Here is a 17,225-nt window from a genome sequence, read left to right as displayed (position 1 = left end):
GGCTTTCAATTGAACTGAATTACACAGCGATAAAAAGAAACCCAAAAAATGGCAAGAAGCTGTTGTATTATTAACTGCAATAGCCGGTCGCATGACAGCCATGGGAAGCCGACGGGTAAAGAGATCGTTTTTTTTATCGGATTACGTCGTTGAAGAGAAATTTTTTAAGCCATGTTTCCGAAGTAAGAGCCGACGGATGGTCTGGATATACCAAATATAACGTCCCAGAACACTCCAGCTCACATGTTAGTCTGCTCCAAGCATTCCCACAAAGGTCGGAGTTTTGTAGTAGTTAATACGTCATTTTTCTTAACATAATTGGTGAAATGGGTTACAAGCAAGTCTGGCGCTGAACAGAAATTGTGGCGCTATGCTCCTTTATTTATTGTGCATAAATAGTGAATTGTCCTGACACAATATTGTGTTTCGCTTCTGTTATTACCTTGGTACATTTACAAAAACATATACTTTTATTCACAGGATAAAACAGTTGTTTTGTATCACTAATTGTCCAGTACGATTACAACATACAATATTATTGTCACTGCTACATTTCTGTGATGCTACCAGAAATTATTTCCACTACTAATTACCATTGAGCTCAAAGGTTATATTAATAAACGGTTAACGAATGTGTATCTATGACGACGATTTGTGAAACTGGTAAACTTATGATATGTACGATGGTCTTTCGTTCTACACGGTGCATTTCAAGGTCCTACACCCATCCGTCGGTAAACTGTACCTGGGCTTGTTGCAGTGACCTGAAGTTACTAAACTTCATGAGTGTATGCACTCACTCCAAGAACCGTATAATTATAAATCTGAGCGTGGTGAAAGTTGGGCAGCACGCTAACGTCTTTTGTCCCTCTGTGTGCTCGTAAGGGTCTGACCCTTTCACTCCTTTGATTTTTTCCTCGTATCTTTTCTTTGTCTTTTCGTCGAGTCTGTCTTTGTACGGACCGGCATTGTTCTCCTTTTGTTTTGTACATTCCTTTTTTGTGCGGCAAAGAAAAAACAAGAAGGTATTGGAACCGGAGAATGAACGTTTTGCGGTGCTGCAAATGCTTGCATTTGATGCGGTACTTGATTGTTTTGCCACGAGTTCCCGGCATGCAATGCGCGAAAATCACGTGATTGCTAAACAAGGGGGAGGGTGCATCCGGCCTCCTCGGCTGTAATTGGTCCAGCCCAGAGTCGATCATGATCATACCTAAAAAAAAAAAAAAAAAAAAAAAAAAAAAAATCCATCGGCCCATAAAAACAAAAAATCGCCAGCGGCCCACCGGGCAAATGCCCGGTATGCCCGATGGCCAGTCCAGCTATGCCTGGGATTCAGTTCAGTCTTGCACTTGGTGTACTCACTGATGGCACACACCCTCTCCGTGTACCTCTTCTCTTCTGATTTTGACAGATTCTCCAGTTTCTGCTGATTTTCAGTTTGTTCCGAGTACAGGTTCTTTATAACTCTGAGGTCTTTTTGGTCAATGTTCAGAGCTAATAATAACTTTATCAGATGTTCGTAACTTATGATTAGTGATGTGCGATACCACTGATTTCCTTTCCGATCCGATACCAAGTAATATTCAGGGTGGTATCGACGATACTGATCCGATATGATACTTTGTACAAAAATTTTATTTATTGTATCTCAAATTATAGCATCATAATGATTACAGGACATCAGATTACTTGTTCTTATCACTTAATAATGCAGAGTTCATCATATAGAAATAAAAAAAACTGAAGTTGTGCTATCCGACCACCTTGCCTGCCTGCAGCACTAAAGGACTCAGTGAGAGACGTCTGTCTCGCCCTAGCAGCACCTGTCCCTCTCCTCCTCTTCAGTTCGCCTCAACATACGCTCGTCATATTCTGTGATATGATTTACTCTGAGGTGTTTGACAAAGTTAGTGATGTTGCCACAACCATACATGCCAACCCTCCCGATTTTTCCGGAGATCTGAATTTCAGTGCCCCTCCCGAAAATCTCCCGGAGCCACCATTCTCCCGAATTTCTCCCGATTTTCCATCCGGACAACAAAATTGAAAAACCATATCGCAGAATTCATAGCGGGCCCAGCCAATTCCAGTTTCCAACAATGGCGGCAGCTACTTAGTATTAATATTACTCTTATTTCTCTTTCTGGGTCGCAAAAAAACGTTTAACATATTTTCAGGTGAGAATGTAGCTGTGTAAACTTCAAATATCTGAGCCGACCGACACATCGTTTTCAAACCCCCGTTACTCGGGTTAAACATGATATATAAGTCACTTTGATAACTTCAAAATGTTATCGTTTGGCTTTTTCAGTGTTTTATTTGTTCGTGAGTAAATCGGTTTGGCTGAGATTAAAGTTATTAGATTAGATTAAATTATATGTAACTTTATTAATCCCTCGGTAGGGTTACTCTGGGGTTTTCACACAGCTGAATAAAGGTCAAACAGAAAACTGATTAAATAGAAGTGTGAGACGGTCGACAGTTTATGCCAGTGCCCGCTTATATTTTAGATAGCAACGAGCAGACGGCAGAGTTTCACTCCACTGAGAGAGCTCGTGACGTACTACCCGGCTTTCTTTAGACCACGAAGGCCGGGTCCTCAGGTGGAAGCAGCCTCTGAATTTGGACACCCCCGCTGTTTCCGGGCCGGCCAATAATAACGGTGATATTTAACGTATTTTATCCGATAAATAAACACTGTAATTTATTTATCACCCCCCCCCCCCCCCCCCCCCCCAACAGCCTTTTTGAATGTCTCCCTAATTCTGAGGTCTCAAGGTTGGCAAGTATGGCCACAACACCTCACTTTTTTGCCACATGTATCGCAAACCACGTCTCGGCTGTTTGTGGAGGTAAAATAAGTCCGCACATGACTCCAATTACGCTCAGCCAGTGTTGTGAGTGCGCACGCCAGCGGCTGAGAGACATTTATACAGCCGTATTTCGCACATGACTATGAAAGGGGGAAGAGGAAGTAGTTCCTTTGAATGTAGACAATCCGAATGATAGTTTCTTTCCACTGTGTTCCTGTTAATAATTACTAAAATATCGATATTTTAATGTGAGAATCGATTCTAGAATATAAATGATTGGTATCGGAGGAATCGGTATTTCAGGATCAATCCGCTCATCACTACTTATGATGTCGAAAGCCTTCATATAATTAATAAAATATGAGTATGGATCTTTCTGAACTTAAATTGCTATCTACAAGGGTTCTAATATGTATATAGTGTTTTTTGTTCCTTTGGTTCTCACAAATCCACATTGTTCTTCTGCCATTTCAGGTTTAATCTATAGTAGTAATTTTGTTACTCTGAATTCATCTCAGTTTTTAAAGCACCAAATCACAGCAACCATTGCCTCAAGGCAGTATTTGACTCAAGAGACTGATGTTACATTCTATTGTTCCGAGTTTCTTTGGGAGTGGGGATCTCAATTCCACACTCTTGTTTGGTGTTATTTATTTGATTGGATTATTGAAGTCTAAAGAAACAAGTCATATTGGAAATTTAACAGTGCCACTATGTCTTGGCACGGGGGCCTGTTGTTGGTTGCTGTGGCAGAAACAGCATCCCACGCTGCCTGCACTTCTGGGGTTGAGGTCATGACTGCAAGAAAACTATTCCATCCTCCCCACTCCCTCCCCACATTATCAAAGTAATCTCTGATAAACCTTGCTCCATGGGGGCAAGCATTGTCATCTTGGAGGACAGAGTTTGGTCCCGGACTAAGGAAGTATGGGATCGCCACTAGTTGCAGAATCTCATCTTGATATCGCTGTGAATTGAGATTGCCTCCATTGAGGAAAGGCTTGTTTGCTTTTTTTTTCTTTTTTTTTTTCAATGAGGGAACTACAACCCATGCCATTACACTGCCTCCACCAAAAGCTGTTGAAAGAATTAAGTTTTTGTACCAACATTGTCCTGTGAATATAAAAAAACAAAGAAAGAAACCTTTTCACTGCATCAAATGGTGGAAGTGCATAAAAACTTGTTCATTCTCCCTTTCAACCAATAATAAAACATACAGCTGACTATTGTCCTTGACAGTAGGCATAACTCTGCTTGCCTCCAAATTCTTTCAAATCTGAAACACAACTCAATCTCAAGGCTGTGATCATTCTCATTAACAAAGGGATAATTGACATTGTTTACTTTTCAGTAAGCAATGTCAGTGGCAGTCATGTAGATAAAAGGTTTTTCACAAGACTCTCTGCAGTCAGGCCGCAGTCAACATTTAAGCACACCCTGTGATATAATAACATGTAGAGCCAACTTTACCAGTAATAAATTGAAGCAATAATTTTTTTATATAACTACAATCCTCTCACATCATTATCACAATTTTTGCTCTTTCTATATGTATTCTCATTGAGGTTTGCAGGTATCCATTTATTCACAACTCTCTGAAGGTCCTGCCAAGGCATTTTAGAAGGTTGACTTTTGGACTTTAATTGGACAAATACAAAATCTTGATTCTTTTTTTCTGCCATGCTGGAGATCATTGTCCTGTTGCATGCAGTGTTGCCAACTCCTCAGTAAGGAAAATCGCTATTGGTAACATGCTAAATAGAATAGAATAGAATAGAATTCAACTTTATTGTCATTGCACATGCACAGGTACAGGGCAACAAAATGCAGTTTGCATCCATCCAGAAGTGCTTTAGTGATATAGATATATTACAATATATATTAGCAATAGTATAGATATGTAAGTATATTACAGAAATGGGTCTATTATGGTATGTTATAATGTACACGGTATGAAGTATGTTGTGAATATTCTATAACTAAGTATGTACAGGCTGTAGTGAGTACAAGCTATGTGCAGGCTATGAACAGGATATAAATATGAAAAACTATACAGAATATGAAATAAATAACTTTACAGAAATCTGAGATATACAGCTATACAGAAATGGGAACTATGCAAGTTGTAAACAGTTCTAGGATTAAAGATTATTGAATGTACAGAATGATTATTTACACAGAGCTATACAGTAGTGCAGTTAAGATAAGTGAGGGTGTAGATAGTTTCTACAGAGGCTATATAAAGTGCTAGTGGTTGTGAGTGGTGGTTCACTCCATGTTATTATTGTGTGTTTGAGGGTACAGTTGTCCATTGTGGGGGTGTGTATGTTCAGTCCATGAGTTTAACGTGGGTCAGATGTCAGGAGGCAGAGTTCAGGAGTCTGACAGCTGTGGGGAAGAAGCTGTTCCGGTACCTGGTGGTCTTAGTCCGGAGGCTCCTGTGGCGCCTCCCAGAGGGCAGGAGGGTGAAGAGTCCATGTGATGGGTGACTGGGGTCTTTGATGATTTTCCCAGCCCTTTTCAGACACCGCTTCCTGTAGATGTCTTTTATGGCAGGAAGTGGTGCTCCGGCGATGCGCTGGGCAGTTTTCACGACCCTCTGCAACGCCTTCCGGTCCGAGGCAGAGCAGTTCCCGTACCAGACTGTTATACAGTTGGTCAGGATGCTCTCGATGGTGCAGCGATAGAAGTTCACCAGGATGTCTGAGGACAGGTGGTTCTTCCTCAGAGTCCTCAAGAAGAAGAGGCGCTGGTGAGCCTTCTTGACCAGCTTGGAGCAGTTGGTCGTCCAGGTGAGATCCTCGGAGATGTGGACTCCCAGGAACTTGAAGCTGCTCACACGCTCCACAGCCATCCCCTTAATGTGGATGGGTGGATGTGGGTCAGCATTCCTCCTGTAGTCCACGATGAGCTCCTTGGTCTTCTCGGTGTTAAGCAGCAGGTTGTTTGTGTCGCACCACTCAGCCAGACGATCCACCTCCTCCCTGTAGGCGGCCTCATCGTTGTCACTGATGAGGCCAATCACCGTGGTGTCATCTGCAAACTTAATGATGGTGTTGGAACCATCAGCAGGTCTGCAGTCGTGGGTGAAGAGGGAGTAGAGGAAAGGGCTCATCACACAGCCTTGTGGTACACCGGTGTTCATTGTGATGGTAGATGAGCAGTGGTTATCCAGCCGGACATGTTGGGGGCGGTTGGTCAGGAAGTCCAGTAACCATTTGCAGATGAGGGAACTGATGCCCAGGTCTGTCAGTTTCCTGATGAGTTGTGAGGGGTGGATTGTATTGAATGCTGAACTGAAGTCTATAAACAGCATTCTGGCGTAGGTGTTGTTGTTGTCCAGGTGTGAGAGGACAGAGTGCAGTGCGATGGAGACTGCATCCTCTGTGCTCCTGTTCTGGCGGTATGCGAATTGGTGGGGGTCCAGGGTGGGGGGGAGACAGGATTTGAAGTGTGCTAGGACCAGCTGCTCTAAGCACTTAGTGATGATGGGGGTGAGTGCTACTGGGCGGTAGTCATTGAGGCAAGATGGGTTGGAGTTTTTGGGTATCGGGACGATGGAGGTGGATTTGAAGCAGGCCGGTACCACAGCGTGGTAAATGACATCGTCTCATAAAGTGAGTAAAAAACACAATACATTTAGAATATATTTAGAACTACTAATTCAATTTCTTTTAGCAATTATTGTTTTTTTTAAATGTCACAATTCCAAGCCACCTCCTTTATCTGGGCTTGGTACTGGCAAAAGTGACCTGAAATAGGCACTCTGGTAGAGTTACTTTGTGTGTGTGTGTGTGTGTGTGTGTGTGTTTGAGTAGTTTTAAACCTTGTGATCCACAAGAAGTAACAGTAAAAGAAGAACTGACTGTGTGACAGTCAGGGCAGCAACAAGGGCTTCACTCATGCGCGATTCATTTGCTGTTTTGGAGGTGTAGGTGATCAACAATGCTCTGACAGCCAGTGTTGCCAAGTTAGCGACTTTGTCGCTATATTTAGCGAGTTTTCAGACCCCTTAGCGACTTTTTTTCTAAAAAAAGTTGCTACAAAAAGACGTGAAAGCGCCTATCGCTTTTACTCTCAACAAGCAGCGGGTGCTGTAACGCAGTCAGTTCTTCTTTTACTCTTTTACTCTTATGCTGTTTTGTGGATCACAAGGTTTAAAACTACTTATAAACACACACACAAAATAACTCCACCAGAGTGCCTATTTCGGGTCACTTTTGCCGGTCCAAGCCCGGGTAAAGGAACAGGGTTGGAATTGTGACATTAAAAAAAAACAATAATTGCTAAAAGAAATTTAATTTGTAGTTCTAAATAAACTCTAAATGCATTTAGGACATTTTTTACTCACTTTATGTCTCTTCCACGATGTTATTTCTCTCTCCAACAACATAGGTTACAATCAGATTAGCATGACCAATTATGCAAATTAGCCGATGACGTCATTTAGCGACTTCTAGTGACTTTTAGGACAACCAATAGCAATTTTCCTTACTGAGGAGTTGGCAACACTGCTGACAGCAGTTGGGGGCGACTGCTGCAGATGACGATCCGTCGCCTGTGAGCGCTTGGCACAGGTGAGGTGCCCATGGCAACACCGCTGCTTGTTGAGAGTAAGAGCGATACGTGCTTTCACGTCAAAAAGTTGTCCTAAGTCTTCCTAATAACGCCAGCAAAAGTCGGCAGATTTGTCACTAGTCGCTTTTTAGACAAAAAGTCGCTAAGGGGGTCTGACTACTCGCTAAATATAGCAACAAAGTCGCTAAGTTGGGAACACTGGTCGCATGAAGGAGCTACCTGATGCCTGTAGAGACTAAGATATGGCTGTTTTTTTTTTTTTGTTCTTTTATCTTTGATTATTTCACAGTTTGCACAGCCTTGTGGTGACCACTTCTGAGAAGATTGGTAGCTGTCTTGAGTATTAAAAATCATTTTAATGACTTATTCCTGTAGAGAAAGATGTAAGGATGCATTTAGTTAACCTGGCATTTTGAGTTATTCTGCATTTGGTTCGTTCTTCGTGTTATTATAACGTTTATTTGTCTTTGTGTTGTTCACTCTCCAGGTCCTGCTCGTGTTATTGTGTCTCTTCTCTCTTTTCTATTCCTATGTTTCCCTCCATGTGTTTCATCCAATATCTCCCCCATCTGTCATGTGCATGTTCTCCCCAGGTCATCTCTCTCTCTCTCTCCCTTGAAGTTTCGTCTCCATTAACTGTTTCCGTGTTTCCCTCTTTGTGTCTCCTCCCTTTGTTTCCCCAGCCTGTCATGTTCCCATGTGCGCTTCTTGCTCCTGGCCCTGTGTCATTCCACATGTTTTAGTATGTCTTAGTGTTTCCTGTTTTATTTTGGCAGTCTCTCATCCTGTGTTCTGTTTACTTCAAATGTGTCATTATGTCTAGTCGTCCCAGCTGTGTTCCCAGTGTGTTTCCACTTCTCTCGTCACCCTCATGTGTAGGGGTGGGTTTTAATTATCGATTAAAATCTATTCTAGCTTGGATAACTTAAAATCGATTCATTAAAATCCTGAATTGATTTTTAAATATAATTTTATTTTGCCCGAAACGCCAGAATCTCAGGTTAAACCTCACAAAATTTCAACAACCACCAAACAGCTAAAACAGTAAATGAGAGCAGGTACATGGATTCTGCACAAGGACGTAAACACAAAGCGTGGATCAGAATCAGTGAGATGTGGCTTTCTCACCCGATGGCACGGACACGGTTGGGGCTGAAAACCGACAGCTTTCTGATTCTTATCCGTCGGCAGGAAGCGGCAGAAACGTTAACTTTTATCAAGTGGAAAAAAAGTTAGCTTGTTTATATTATGCTAACATAGCTGTATCGCTAGCGGTCACGTAGCACATCGTTATATACCAGCTAGCCCAACTTCAGTAACCCTACAAACGTCACTGCTTTTTAGTTTTCTGTCTTCATTTATGCTGGAAGTGATAACAGAGCTGTACGTTTTAATTTGTTTCCAAAACCCCGCAGTCAGGACATGCTATATTGTATTTAGATAGAAGCTAGCGAGCTAACTCCCTGCTAACTTCTAACTCCGTTAAATGTCATAAACTCCCCCTGGTTTCTGCTCGGTGGCTGTTGAGTGAGCCCTCATCTGGGACTCTCCTCAGCTTTTACTGGGACAGTGGCGCGGCTGCCCCTCTGTTGGTCTTCCTTGGTCTCTTGTGTTCTGGGGGCCTCTGGATGTCTGGAGTTTTGATCTCCTCCATACCTGCTTCATACCCTGGAGGACGGGGCTGTGGCTCCCCACACTCCCTAGCAGATCGTTACATGGAGAAACCTTTGGAATGCAAACATGCTGATCCACACAGGTATGCACACAGGTGTACACACGGGTATTCACAGACGCGGACTACAGCTTTCTTGGCTGCTGCCTCAAAGCACATTGTGCGCTGTCTATCTTGCGTGCTGCACAATATCGTTTATTATTTAGTATCTACTGATATCTACTGCTAGCTAGTTTATTGTGATGGTGCTGTTTTTTTTATTATGTTGCTCTTTGTTGTTTGGCGATCGTGGCTCAAGAGTTGGGAGTTCGCCTTGTAATCGGAAGGTTGCCGGTTCGAGCCCCGGCTTGGACAGTCTCGGTCGTTGTGTCCTTGGGCAAGACACTTCACCCGTTGCCTACTGGTGGTGGTCAGAGGGCCCGGTGGCGCCAGTGTTCGGCAGCCTCGCCTCTGTCAGTGCGCCCCAGGGTGGCTGTGGCTACATTGTAGCTTGCCATCACCAGTGTGTGAATGGGTGGATGACAGGTTGTGTAAAGCGCTTGGGGTCCTTAGGGACTAGAAAAGCGCTATACAAATACAGGCCATTTACCATTTACCATTTCTTTTCTGTTTTTTTTCTCCATACAGGTGACCCAGGTGTTTTGTTTGTTTTTGTTTTTGTTTCTTCCCCCCCTTCTCACCGTCTCTTCTCCCCTTTGGTTTTCTTTCTTTCTCTCCCTCTCTTTCTTTCTTTCATTCTTTCTCCCTGTCCTATCCCCCAGTCATGTCTGTCCCGTTTGTAGCAACTGAAAATAAAATAAATTCATAATTATAATAAAGGTCAGTCAAATGGACCAATATGGCAAGGCCATGATGATCCACTTGGTAAAATAAATCCGCTTGGCATCTTTCTTCGCCTTAAGACAACAATTCTGATGGCTAAAGATCCAAACGGGACACAAAAAAAAAAGAAGAAAAAAAAATGTCATAAATTCCGTTTTCATGGATGCCTGGATGTTAAACTCAATTGTTACACCTGGTAGAGCAGAACGCTGATCATTTTATTAAAGATGAAAGACTTTAGACAGTTTTTCAACTCTCAGTAATGCCATAGTGATCGTTTGATATATGGACCTGCAGCGGAGTTTAGGCCCAGACACGGCTAGTGACGTCAGACTTAACGACCGGATAGGCTAATTTAAACTTTTTAAAATTATGTAAAATTGCAAAATGCTTAGCTGTGTCTGTAATAAAACCTCTGTAACTTTACTCTGCTTCACTTCAGCAGTATCAGGTAATGTTCAGATGTTGATTAATGACTTTCTTTCGTTTTTGATCTACTGCAGAATATTTTTAAGGTCATCTGCTATAGAATCCCAGGCAAGGAAAATCGTCTTCATGTTTTATCCTCAGTTACTTTGACACAAAGACATCTGCTGTGATGCTTACACTTTTGATAAAGTTTCGCAAATGTCAGCTTTCTTTTTATAGATATAAAAATATAGAAATGTACTGATACGTGATCAAAATTATAATATTTCTGACTGAGACAAAATTTCTCCGATTCAAATAGAATCGAATCGAAACGTGGATCAAATCGATTCGGGACCTTGTGAATCAGAATTGAATCAATTCTAGAAATCAGTGACAATGCCCAGCCCTACTTGTGTATATATTGTGTGAGCTTCCCTGTGGTGGTCATCAGATTGTCTGTTATTCTTCCAAAATGGCTCGCTTTTGATTAATTCACGTTTCACGCCTCGTTTTGTCTGCATTTGGGTCCTCACCTCTAAATCCAAGAGTCTGCAGCTGTAGACTCAGACAGCATAGTTCAGATGCTGTACTTCTTCACTTTTATTTAAGTAAAGAAATAAAACTCAAAGTATATCCTCTGGAATATGCTGAAAAATATAATGGCAAAAAGTAGCTTTTAAACGGCATTTCTAGCTGCTGATCTGTGCAAAGGTAACGCACTAATGTCTTTATTTATTTTTTTATCATGCTGCTAACTGTACTTTTTACTGTCACAGGCATGACTCTGCTTTGTGCTTTAGTTTTCTGCCTTTTCATCCCTATGCCAATAAGTACAGACAAAGAATACACCAATAGAATTGTCTTTATGTGTTCCCTCCATTTATGTTCAAGCTAGTTTGATATTGAGAAAGCATATTATAATGTAAAATACTCAGTAAATGTTCGCATATGGTATAAAATTAAACTAACCAGTCCTTTTTTTCTTTTTTTCTTTTTTTGAGTAAAAATTAGAGATAGGGAAGCCAAAATTGATAGTCAACTACTAATACCTGAAAAATAACAAACAATAACTGCTTTGTTAGTTCCTTCACAAAAAACACAAATCTAAACCCAATTTCGATACTGCAGTGACTGGTCATCAAGATTTATAGGATTTACATTGTAAACTTAAAGATGTCTAAAAAAGGCCTAGCAGCAAAAATTGCAGACTTACAGTAGGTCCTGGGTCTGTAAGCTGAAAGAAAGTTCTTTCAGTAACTGTGAATCAATAATGATCTAACCTTGCCTGAAGGAGGTCAGTGAAAACTCTGAGTTGAAGAGATTCTCATCTAAAGAGACAAGGGGATGATTCAAACCCTCTGCTTCATTTAATACAAGGGTGATTACTGACACATCTCAGTTTGACCCTTTTCCTTCTATCACACTAATGGAGCAGGTCGCTGTCACCAACCTTCCCTATTTCCACAAAATAATATTATAAGTCAACACTAGATTAACGGATTTTGCACTTTCAATTGAATCTGTCTTTTTTTTTTTTTTTTTTTTTTACTGTGGAGCAATTGTTCTCTTGTTGATAATTAGTTAACACTGGTAAAGCTTAAATGGTCTTTCGGCATGAACAATACAGTGTTATTGACAGAATGAATGACAAAATTGACAGTGACAGGAAAATTAGCAAATTAATTTTCTACTCAAGATTTTCAATGCTGGCTCTGTGTAGCCATTAGTCAAACAGAGTTTCCATCGACATATAGATTGACACTGAGTAGAGGAAATGTTCCTTCAACAGCGACAGTAATAAATGTGCGCTCACTGAAGCACAGTGTTATTCAGCTCCACTGCCTGGTTGTTTTATAAAAGGCATCTGTTTTTATTTATGCTCTGACATTATAGAGATTTAAAATGGGATGAAGCGAGTGCTTAAATATCCAAACCGCCATCTCCATAATCTCCAGCTCAGTAGGCTCCACTGGACTGAGAGAATGAAAATTACAGCCTGTCAGGCATCAATGACATAGAGGAATGTGAAAATAGTGGACTTTTAACACCCACCTTTTCATCTTATATGCCCACAAAAACATTATTGATGGTCCATTTACCATTATGTCAAATAAGGTCACTCCCCCTTAGTTACATCAACTAGGAAATTGAACCTACATTTTCTTAGATGAGGATGAAACTGCATGATAATTAAGGTAGAAGATTAATTGAGCTGGAATGCCTTAATTTAAGCAGAAGTAAAATGCAGGTGTGCGTGCTCCAAATGTACACATTAAAAAGCATGGTAAAGCATAAGTTTCATGTTATGATGCTTTTTGCACTGCTATTGTCACATAATTCAGTTTTATCCAATTCAGTTTTATTTATATAGCGCCATATCTCAACAACAGTTGTCTCATGGTGCTTTATGTTGTAAGGTGTAGACTCCACAATCATGCAGAAAAACCCCAACAATCAAATGATCCCCTATGAGCAAGCACTTGGCGACAGTGGGAAGGAAAAACTCCCTTTTAACAGGAAGAAACCTCAACCTAACCAGTCTCAGGGAGGGGAAACCATCTGTTGCAACCAGTTGGAGGTTGGTTGGTAAGGAAAAAACAAGTAAACACAAGGTTCCATTCATATTCTGTATTTTACATATATCTAAATGTCAGTGTAACATATCCCATAGAACAGACCACATATCCCCCTTTTGTGGTTCGCTAGTTAACAAAATAGTTACTCTTGGGATTATAAACTAGTGCCCCTGGCTGAGCTGAATTTAACATGACTGAAATGAACAACAAAAAATAATGAACTAAGTGTTAAAGAATTAAATATTCCCTTTTTACTGTTGCTTAACCACATTCAGGTATGTTAAAATGAGTCTGTGATACAATTCTAAAGGTCTGTGAGCTTGAGGGTCCTGCGCAGTATCTTTGCTGTTGCTAGTACATAGATCTCAGATGTTGTTCCTGGGATCTGCTGGAGCCACTCACTTAGCTTGGGATTACCACTAAGACCACTGTTACCTTCAATCTCCTCACCCTCTCAAGTTCTTCTCGCAGCCCTTGGTACTTCTCCAGCTTCTCATGTTCCTCCTTCCTGATGTTGCTAATATTCACTGTAGCTATATTTATTACTGCAGCCGTCTAACGCTGCTTGTCCACCACTACTGTGCCTGGTCAGTTAGCCATCACAAGGTTGTCTGTTTTTACCTCCAAAAAAATCCGTAACCCCCCCCCCCCCCCAAAAAAAAAAAAACAAAAAACAAAAAACAGAAATCAGAGTTCCAAACATGAACCCAGTAATGAGTAGCTCCACCGATATTGTTGCAGCATGTTTGATGCAAGCGTTTCCAATGGGTGAGTGGGAACATTTTTCCAAGTGGTGGAGACGGCTGCACGACTGTTGTCCATTTTTGTAAACTTTCCTTGCCATCCATCCCCAAAGGTTCTCAATTTGATTTAGATCAGGGGAACATGCAGGATGATCCAAAAGAGTGATGTTATTCTACTGGAAGAAGTCCCTTGTTCTGAAGGCATTGTGTACTGTAGCGTTGTCCTGTTGAAAAACCCAGTTGTTACCACACAGATTAGGGCCCTCAGTCATGAGGGATGCTCTCTGCAACATCTGGATATAGCCAGCGGCCGTTTGATGCACCTGCACATCCTGAAGCTCCAATGATCCACCGAAGGAAAAAGCACCCCAGACCTTTATGGCGCCCCCTCCACTGTGGCATGTAGAAAACATCTCAGGTAGGATCTGCTTGTCATGCCAGTAATGTTTGAAACCATCACGACCATCAATGTTACATTCCTTTTTTCCTCCGAGAATAACACTTTCTTCCACCTTTCAATGTCCCATGTTTTTCAATGTCCCAACTGACCGTTTGGACTCTCTTGCAAAGTCCAAACGGTCAGTTCTGTGGTGTTCAAGGAGACGAGGCCTTTAAAGACGTTTTTTGTTTTTGAAGCCCTTTGGTCGCAGATGCCGTCTGATGGTTATGGGGCTACAGTCAAAACCAGTAACGGCCTTAATTTGGGTCAAGGATCGTTCAGCATCTTGACAGATAGTGTATTGGATCCTCCAGCTCAGTGCTGGTGAAATTTTTTGGGGTCTTCCACTTGACTTTTTTGTTCCATAACCCTCAGGATCATATAAGAAATTCCAAATGACTGTCTTACTGCATCCCACCTCAGCAGCGATAGCTCACTGCGAGAGACCCTGGTTATGCAGTTTAACAACCTGACCAGGTTCAAAAAGGGGACTTTTTTTTGCCTTCCCCATCAGAATGTCATGACAATGTGACTACCTGACAGAAAATGACAATGAATTAAATTTTTTTAAAACAGATTTGGCCTAAACTTTTGATCAGCTATAGAACAGCCTATAAAACAGCCTGTTTCAGTTTAAGCATTGTTTTCAATAAATTGCATGCTCAAAAAAATGTTGTCCCACTCCCATTTCTTCTTTTTGCATGTTGAAGCTCTACTTGGGACCTTGTTAAGATCCAACCGTGCAAAACTGTTGATTGGGACATTTTAGGGGTGGGATAGGTCACCTCAATTTAATCGCACTTTGCGTTCCAAGCAAAAGGGAACTTTTGTCAATACACCATTTCCTGGTATACTGATTACACCGATGCACACATCAGAGCTACAAAGAATCAGAAGAAAGTGCTTCGCTAGGACTGATAAGAGGCAAGTTTAATTTCAAAAGACTACCCGACGTAAGCCTTGATAAAAGTGTGGTTTTTTGCAAACTGTGCAGAAGAAGTCTGCATACCACCGAAGGACTTCAACCTTACGGTATCATCTAAATGCAAAACATTGGACAAACTTACAAATTCTCTCGCAAAATGGATTGCTCTGGACTGTAGGCCACTATCAGAAGATAGTGGGTTAGAAAATGTGCTACAGTTAGCACATGTGATCCAACTTTCCAACTGAAAGACTATTTCAAGTAAAATTCAACAGCTTTATGACACTCAAAAGCAAGAAAAATTGGATATATTACAGACAACCCTGCTAATATGGAGGAACTACACCAGGAGCAAGCAAGACTGGGGCAACAGAGCCCCTCATCAGGATGTTTCCACACGGTGGAATTCAATGCTGGATATTGCTGCTAAAGAATCAAGAGGCTGTTTTTGCTGCTTTACACAAACAAAAGCACAAGGTACAAGGTCATTTTAACTCCATCAGAGCTGGTAAAACTCCAAATGTTGGTGACTGTCCTTGAGCCATGCAGGTAGATAAATTTTTTTTTAACTTGTTGTTACTGTTCCTTCAACAAGCTCTATAGTTGACAGTTATTGTGTATATTAATAATTACTTTCTTGAACTGTCTACTGCAGGTTTGTGACTGAGCCTCTTGGAAGTGAGAAATATGTCTCATGTTCAGTGGTTTTACCTGCTTTCTTCCACCTGCATCACACCATGGAGGTCTCCGATGATCAAACTCAAACTACAAGGACCTATCCCACCGTGTAGCTACACTCAACCATCTGTGGCTCAGGATAGCTACTGTGCTTGACCCACGCTTTAAGGATTTAAAGTGTCTTGCAAGGGGACAGCGAAAAGAGGTTTGGACCAGCCTTGAGGCCCTGCTACAGGAACAGTGTAAAGATGCCACCACAAAGGAACCAGCAAAGACAAAGAGCTTCCTCCTCTCTTCAGACTCTGATTCAGATGAGGAAGCCCTGTGTAACAGGGTCCTGAGTTTATACAGAGTAGAATCCACCATCAGCAAGACAGACTACCCGCTGCAGTGGTGGTCCAGTTGAACAGGGACCCACCCACAGCTGTCTGTCCTGGCCCGCAAGTACTGAAATTAGTCCTGCCACTTCTGCACTTTATGTTGAAATTTTTATTTTTATTATTTTTATTATTTAAAGACAATATCACTTTTAAAATGTACTTAAAATAGCACTTTATTTTTAGGTCTGCCCAATTTGGCCAGGGATATTATTTTTGTTTCTCTGTTAATCGAGATTAATTAATTACAAAGCCTCTAATTAATTAGTTTTTTTTTTTCGAGTAGGACACAAGTGTAAAGTAACTTTAAACATTTTTATATATGTTAGATTCTTCAAAATAGCCACCCTTTGCTATGATTACTGCTTTGCACACTCTTAGGTCAGGCGACTGTGGAGGCCATGCCATCTTATGCAGCACTCCATCACGCTCCTTGGTCAAATAGCCCTTACACAGCTTGAATGTGTGTTTGCGGTCATTGTCCTATTGAAAAATGAATGATGGTCCAACTAAACGCTAGCAGGATGGGATGGCATGTCGCTGCAAAATGCTGTGGTAGTCATGCTGGTTCAGTGTGCTTTGAGTTATAAAAAAATCCCCAATAGTGTCACCAGCCAAGCACCCCCACACCTTCACACCTCCTCATCCATGCTTCACTGTGGGAACCATGCATATAGAGACCATCCTTTCACCTTTTATGCGGTTCACAAAGACGTAGCAGGTTGAACCAATTTTGGTTTCAAGTTTGATGATATCAAATATATCAAACATGTTTTGCATTTTGTGTTTGAGAAAATCTTTGTTCAATCAATTTCTGGCATTTACATATAGTCAACTGATGAACTGTTCATTAGCGCATATATCTAAACAACAAATCACATGGCAGTAACTCATTGCATTTAGGTAAATAAACATGGGAAAGATAACCTGCTGAAGTTCAAACCAAGTATCATAATGAAGAAGAATGGGAATTTAAGTGAATTTGTTGGATGACTTGTTCTTGGTGCCACGTGGGCTTACCTGAGTATTTCATAAACTTCACTGTAGTCAAATGGCCTCACCAGTTAGCAGGTCAATTCAATGGAGCACCTTAGGGATCTGGTGGAATGGGAGTTTTATGTTTTCTTTTTTAATTTGTAGGTAACAAATCTACAAAAACTGAGTGATGTCATCATGTCACTTATGTTT

At 41.2% G+C, this 17,225-nt stretch overlaps 1 protein-coding gene across 5 annotated transcripts in view; it reads left to right on the top strand.

Moving 5' to 3' along the window:
* The first annotated feature begins 211 nt into the window (after positions 1–211).
* The window catches only part of naaladl2 (N-acetylated alpha-linked acidic dipeptidase like 2), a 549,411-nt gene continuing 532,397 nt past the window's right edge, over positions 212–17,225 (top strand). For 2 of the 5 annotated variants that reach the window (XM_082524424.1, XM_082524421.1), the window contains exon 1: positions 212–245. The gene's annotated coding sequence lies outside the window, so the exon portion shown is untranslated. The remainder of the gene's footprint in view (positions 246–17,225) is intronic. The other 3 variants (XM_082524425.1, XM_082524420.1, XM_082524418.1) reach the window with 2 other exon arrangements.

Source organism: Aulonocara stuartgranti (genome assembly GCF_965226115.1).
Source record: "Aulonocara stuartgranti genome assembly, chromosome: 23".
Lineage (NCBI taxonomy): Eukaryota > Metazoa > Chordata > Actinopteri > Cichliformes > Cichlidae > Aulonocara > Aulonocara stuartgranti.
Note: the sequence above shows the minus strand (reverse complement) of the source record. Positions and strands in the feature narration are given on the sequence as shown.